Raw genomic sequence first — 7,025 nt, 5'->3', positions numbered from 1 at the left:
TGTAAATCAATGGATGTGTAACTGATGTGATTCTGCAATCTGTGTATGGGGTGAAGGTGGGAGTTCATAACCCACTTGAATCAAAGTGTGGAATATGATATGTCAAGAAATTTGTAATGTTTTGAACAACCCACAATAAAAAAAAAAAAGAACAAATGGGGAACTTGCAGAAGACTGGGGGACGCTGTGCACCTCCTGTGCCTGCCTTGTTTGTTTCTCTGGACCTCAGATGCAGAGAGTGGAGCTATTCCTACGTTTCAGTTCACTGTCTTGACCCATCACTGGCCTATCCAAGGACCTGATCTTATTTTAATTATTCCTTTTTTTCCTCATCCTTCCTTCTCTTCCTCAAAAGTAATCATGCACTTAATGTCTAATATTTTTTTTCTCTTTTTTTTTCAAGCAGGACTAGGGATCAAAACCAGAGCCACATGCATGCAAGTTAAGTGCTCTAACACTGAGTTATACCTCCAGACCCTTTTTCCTTTTTAATTTTGAGACAGAGTTTCACTAAGTTTTCACTAAGTTGTTGAGGCTGGCCTCCAACTTGCAAACTTCCTGCCTCCGCCTCCCGAGTAGCCAGACTGTAGGTGGATATCACCATGTCCTCATGTGAATTCTTGTAAAGTGAAAGTCATAATTCTGAAAACCTACATTTTAATTATGTAAATTGTACTGTATGATAAATCTCATTCCCTTTCTCCCTTTTTTTTCCCTATAATAGTTTTTTAGGATTCATGTTGCTATATGTACATCTATACATTCATTATTCCTCCCACAGGACTCCATGATGCGCATACACCCCATTTTGCCCAACAACATACTGGGTCCTCAGTCAGTGTCCTCATTTTTGTAGCCTGTGGTTTCTCTGGGATACAAATATTCATATCCAGGAGTGGCACTGTGGGTCACAGGGAATACATATACTTAATTTGAGTGCTGCTATCGAGAGAGCTGCATCCGTCCTCATTCCCAATGACAGTGTCAAAGCTCCAGTTTCCCACCTCTGTCCACAGTTGACATCTGACTTTCTGATTTCTGCCAGTCTAATAGATAGAAAATAACTTGTTTTTTTCCATTTCTATTTCTCAGAAAACCAGTAAGTTTGAGCATCCTTTCCAAGTCCTTTGAGTTTCCTTTTCTATAAATTACTTATTCAGGTGATTCCCTCCCCCGCCCCTCTTTTATATTTCCTCCTACTGGGGTTGCTGTCTTCTTGTGGACTTACAAGAATTTCTCATATATTGCAGATATTAGCCCCTTGTCAATTTTAAACTTTGCAAATAACTTCTCCCATTCTATCAGCTCTCTACTAACTTTATCCATGATATGTGTCACTGACCAGAAATCTACAATTTCAACGTAATTGAATTCATAAATTGCTTTTCATTATAGCTTGCCCTCAATGCTCACAAAGCTAGTCTACATTTCTTAGTACTTTTTACTTTCATATTTTGTCTATAATCCACATAGCATCCACCTGTATATATGATATTAAATAGTGATTAGTTTCCTTTCCTTTCTTTCTTTTATTTTTATTTTTTGGCAGCACTGGGATTGAGCCCAGGACCTCGCCCATGCTAAGCAAACACTCTACCACTGAGCCACATCCCTGGCTATTTTATTTTATTTTGAGTCTGTAAGTTGCCCAGACTGGCTTCGAACTTGTGGTCCTCCTGTCTCAATTTCTCTAGTAGTTAGGATTACAGGTGTGCACCACTGTACCTGGCTCAGTTTTCTCTTTTCTTTTTCTTTCTTTTTTTTTTCAGTATCCTGGTGAGTTTTCTCAACAATCCACTCTTTCTCTAGGTTCTGCTCCCATTTTTATTGTGTAGTATCATGGAATTCCTATTTACATGTATGTTCCTCTCTGAACTCTCTGTTCTATTCCTTTGGCCCATTAGCCTGCTTGTACCAGTAATCACTTTTTAAATTATATCCCTCTTTACTGTCACTTTTTAAAAATTAATTTGCTATTCACAGACTTTTCTTATTCCATATATATATTTTTAGGAGTTTATTGAGAGGCTCGAGAAATCTAACAAGAATTTGAATAGGGATGGTATTGAATATCTAGATTACTTTTGGGAGAATTAATTTATATCAATATGAAATCATCCCATCCAGAGTGTGGAATGTTTTTCCATTATTTAAATAATCTCCTATGTTTCCAATCAGAGTTCAAGATTCTGTCCTAAAGATTGCATCGTATTCTTGCCTGAGTTAATTTCTAAAATGTTTTATAGCTATTGTGAGTGAAATACTTTTTTTTTTTTTTTTAACAGAATGGGGTATTGAACCCAGGGCCTCCCACATGCTAGACAAGCACTCTACACTGAGCTATATCCCTAGTTCTTTCTCTTTAAATATTTGTTTAGTTATAAATGAACACAATACCTTTATTTTATCTATCTTTGTGTGGTGCTGAGGATGGAACCCAGGGCCTCACATGTGCTAGGCAAGTGCTCTACCACTGAGTGACAACCAAGTCCTACTCAGCCCTTTTAAAAAAAAATTTTTCCATATATTTTATTGGTACATTAGTCTACATAATGGTGGAATTTGTTGTTATATAGTTGTATATGTACACAATATAACAATATAATTTGGCCAATATTATTCCTGAGTATTTCTCCTTTCCTTTCCCTTCTGCCACCCCATGGTCCCTTTAATCTACTCTACTGATCTCCCTTTAATTTTCATGAGATCCATCCCCAACTTTCTTTCCTTTTTTCCTCTCTAGCTTCCACATATAAGAGAAAACATATGACCCTTGACCTTCTGAGTAGGCCCAGCCCCTATTTTTAAGTTGTCTTTTCTTGTTGGTTCTTGCCATTAAACAGAAAGGCTACTGATTTTTAAAGCTGCTTTTTTTAATATTTATTTTTTTAGGTATAGATGGACACAACACAATGCCTTTATTTTTATGTGGTGCTGAGGATCGAACCCAGGTCCCGCCCATGCTAGGGGAGCGCTCTACCGCTGAGCCACAATCCCAGTCCCTGATTTTTATCTTAATGCCAGCAACATTGATGCTCTCTCAGTTCTGTTTGTCTATTAATTCTGTTTGTTTTCTAATAAGCTGAATGTATCATCTGTGAAAAATGACAATTTCATCTGGTCCTTCCAAAATATGCACCTCTTCTCTTCCTTTCATTAGAGCATTGACCGGGACCTCCAGCCCTGAGCTAAACAGTATTGGTGATAGTGGCCATTCCTGCCTTATTTTTGTTCATAAGAACAACATATTGACTAAAATGATTTAAATGATGGTTGAAATTTTTTGGAATATTACCTTTTCCAAGTTAATCACCATGTAATCCAAGTTTGTTGAATTTTTTAAAAGCACACATTAATATTAACTACAGTAAAGACTTCTCCCACACCAATTGAAATAATCATATGATTTTTCTCAATAAGTCTATTAACATTGTGAACTACATTGGTAGGTTTATCAAGATGAAAATTTTTCCATCTGATTATGATACATCTTAAAATATGCTGTTGCATCTGGTTAGCTCGTATTTTATATAGGATTTTTGCATCTAAATTCATAGGCAAAAATGGAGCTAATCTTGCATTATCTATTTTTTGCATTATTATCTCATTTGGAAATCAAGGACAGGTTAATTTTATTAAATGAGCTGGCAGCTTAACTTTTCTTCTGGAACAGTTTATATGAATTAGAAATCGATCTGAACAGCTATTTGGAAGGGGAATTTTTTTGAGGAAGGGAGGCTGTTGACGACAATGTCATTCCTTTAATACATATTTATCTATTCAAGTTTTACATCCTGTAAATTTTCTATTTTTCTAGAAATGTATCTACTTCATCCAGGTTTTCAGATTGTAATTTTTTTCTTCACATGGGACTAGCAATGTGCAGAGGTTATGGTGGGGTGTAGAGGGAGGTACATCTCACACAATGGTGCAAGCACCTTTCCATCATGCCTATGAACCACAAAAGAATCTGTAGTTATTATGTTTTTTTATTATATCTTTTTCCCCCATGTTTTTATTTGTGCATTATAATTGTACATAATGGTGGGATTTGTTATGTAGTTGTACATGCACACAATGTAACGATATAATTTGGACAATATTATTCCCTAGTACTTCTCTGTACCCTCCCCTTGTCCCTCCCTCTAGTCGCTTTCCTCTACTGATCTCCCTCCCTTTCATTTTCATGAGATTCCCCTCACATCTTGCTTTCCTTTGTCCTCTCCTGCTTCCACATATGAGAGAAAACATATGACCCTTGACCTTCTGAGCTTGGCTTCTTTCACTTAACATAATGGTCTTAAGTTCCATCCATTTTCCTGCAAATGACATAATTTCATTTTTCTTTATAGCTGAATAAAACCCCACTGGGTATATATGCCACATTTTCTTTATCCATTTATGCATTGGTGGACATCTAGGCTGGTTCCCTAGTTTGGCTATTGTGAGTTTATTATGTTTTGTATTATGTTTTTAACCTCTCTGGAATCGGTAAATATTGTCTGGGTCTTGTTCTATATTTAGTTCTTTCTTTTTGTGTGTGTTTGTTTTAGTGATTAATCTTGTTAGGGTCAATCTTATTAATCTTTTCAAGGAAACAGCATTTGGCTTTGGAACCTTCTGTAATTGTTATTGCTGATATTCTCAAGGTTATTTATTTCTGCCCCATGTTTGTTTATTTTTTTCTTCTTTTTTTGCTCTCTTGTTCAGCCTCTTGAGTTGAATGCTTAACTCATTTATTTCGTTCATTTTTAGAGTCTTCTTTTCCTGACAAATGAATTTAAAGATATTTTTTAAAAAATACATTCACTTGTCATTTGAAATAGCTTTGGTCATTTCACAAATGTGGATGTGTAGTAAGGATTTTTTAATAATCTAATTTTAAGAATTTCATACTTTCCATTGTAGTTTTTAACCCATGGATAATTTAGTAATATGCAACTCAATGTCCAGATACATGATAATTTGACCATTAGTTCGTTATCAATGTCCCTTTATATCTACAATAGTATTATGATCAGAAAACATTGTGGCATACTGATCCTTTGGAGTTTTTAGTCCTCCATGTTGCCTCATAGAGGATCTCTTTTTCAGATATTCTGTGTATGCACAGACCACATACTACGGAGGACGTGCGTATATTCTTTGGCTGTGCCCTTTTGCATTCCAACCAGAAATAAATGTGGTTGAGAACTCTCATGATAACCTGATTCCTTCTCCTTTCAGGTGATCTGCATTTCCCCTTGGGAAATTTCAGAATTTTCTCTTTATATTGTTGGTCTTAAATGTGTGTAGGTGCTTGTGTTTTTCCTTTACCTCCCCTGATTGACATTCTCTGATCCCTTTTAATCTTAGGTCTTCCAATTTTTTGCCCTCTCTTTTAAGCTGCTTATTATCTGGACGTTGACACTTCTACTTTTGTCCTGCACATCTCTCATATTTTCTCTTCCTCTATTTCTTGATTCATTTCCTATTGCCTATGTTGACAGAGTTCCCACTTGATCCTCAAAATTCACTGATCATTTCATCTATTGCCTTCTTTACTTCATACCCAATTCTTCTACTTCGTTCTTTTTATTCTTTACAAATGTTTTCTTATTCTTACTTCATATTGCTATTATCTTCTCTTGCGTCCTTAAATAAATTGAAAGCATTTAAATGCAGATCCCATCTGTTCCGGAAAGTCAATCTCAGCTGTGTTTCTTAGTTGATGTACTCTTTCAACATGGTGGCCAGTGTTTCCCTGGGGGGCATCGTGATTCCAACTGGTAATGTGGACTGGGGGTGAGCTGAAGGCAGGCCCTGGTCTGTATTGGGATCCTGACTTAAAGCAGGTGAGCACCAAGCACCACGCAGACGAAATCGGGCACCTTCTTCTGCAAGCACCTTCTCTGACTGTGACCCTCCTGCAGGGAAGCAGCGTCAAGAAGAGGCATCTCCGTGAAGGTGCAGGGCTGGGAGGGCAGGCAGTGATTGTCCAAGGCAGCGTGGGTGCCTCCCCCAACCCAGCTCCTCACTTTTCTCTCTCCCTACCCCAATCCACCCCAGAGTGTTGTTGTTAGTTCCTAGAATCCCACACTTCCCATTCAGTTATGTGATTTCTCCAGGGATAATTTAGGGACTGAGATGGACAGCTATCTCAGCAGGAAGTCACCACACTACCCATTCTCACATCTGACCTGCCAACATCCAAATTTGGCTCATTACTTCCTGTATGGATTCATCCTGGCCACCTATACCCGGATTTCACTCATATGCAACTCCCCAGAATGGGGCAGCCTCCCCATCCCCGCCAGAGCACCTTCCTATAACCTGAAGGTCTCCAGTGGGGCGCATCATTCCAGTTTATGGTTATGAACAGGAAAACTAAGACCAGTGAAGAATTCTAATGCTCATCCTGCCAGGAGAAAAAAGAAATCCCAAGAGGGATTGTGAACAGAGCCGAGGAGTTCAGGTGCCAGTCTGTGGTGACAGCTCTTGCTCTGTATTTCAGGAAAGAACCTAGAAGTGGTAACTTTTGTCAGATGAGAGGACCCCTTTGACATCCTTGATCTTCCCCACACCCTACAGGCTGTCTCCTCCCCTCCTTCCTGGACCCCTTCTCCCTGACCCAATACTCCCTTCTCTCCCCAGGTGTGGTCCAGACCCTGGCCTTGAGGGCTTCCCTGTACCCCCTGGGGGCCCAGCTCTTGCTCAGAGGCCGCATCTCATGCCTTCTCTTCCCTGGATCTGGCACCATCCTAGGAGGCCACAATGAGGCAGTGAAAAAAAAAAAAAATCTCTCAACATAATCTCACTCCGTCTAGCCACCTCATGCCTTCCATGGCTCACTTCCCCTCCCCACACCCAAGACCTTCACCCCAAATTCCCCTCCCCCCTGCAACCCTCCCTCACTCCTGTCTCAAGGAGACTGAGCCCTGGGAGGCTCAGCAGCCAGGGTGGACTGAGGCCTTTTGCACAGCCCCTTGCAAGTCCCCACCTCCTGGCCTGCTTTTCTGGTCTGTCTGTGGTGTCCTTTACCTCCT

At 39.2% G+C, this 7,025-nt stretch overlaps 1 protein-coding gene and 1 pseudogene across 1 annotated transcript in view; both read right to left on the bottom strand.

Annotated features, from left to right (window-relative positions):
• Positions 1 to 1,791: 1,791 nt before the first annotated feature.
• Positions 1,792 to 7,025, bottom strand: part of Pde2a (phosphodiesterase 2A) — a 96,606-nt gene continuing 91,372 nt past the window's right edge. The window contains exon 27 of the mRNA XM_048788132.1: positions 1,792 to 1,803. The gene's annotated coding sequence lies outside the window, so the exon portion shown is untranslated. The remainder of the gene's footprint in view (positions 1,804 to 7,025) is intronic.
• Positions 3,861 to 3,970, bottom strand: LOC125612194 (annotated as a pseudogene).

This window comes from Marmota marmota, unplaced genomic scaffold (assembly GCF_001458135.2).
Source record: "Marmota marmota marmota unplaced genomic scaffold, marMar, whole genome shotgun sequence".
Classification (NCBI taxonomy): domain Eukaryota; kingdom Metazoa; phylum Chordata; class Mammalia; order Rodentia; family Sciuridae; genus Marmota; species Marmota marmota.
Note: the sequence above shows the minus strand (reverse complement) of the source record. Positions and strands in the feature narration are given on the sequence as shown.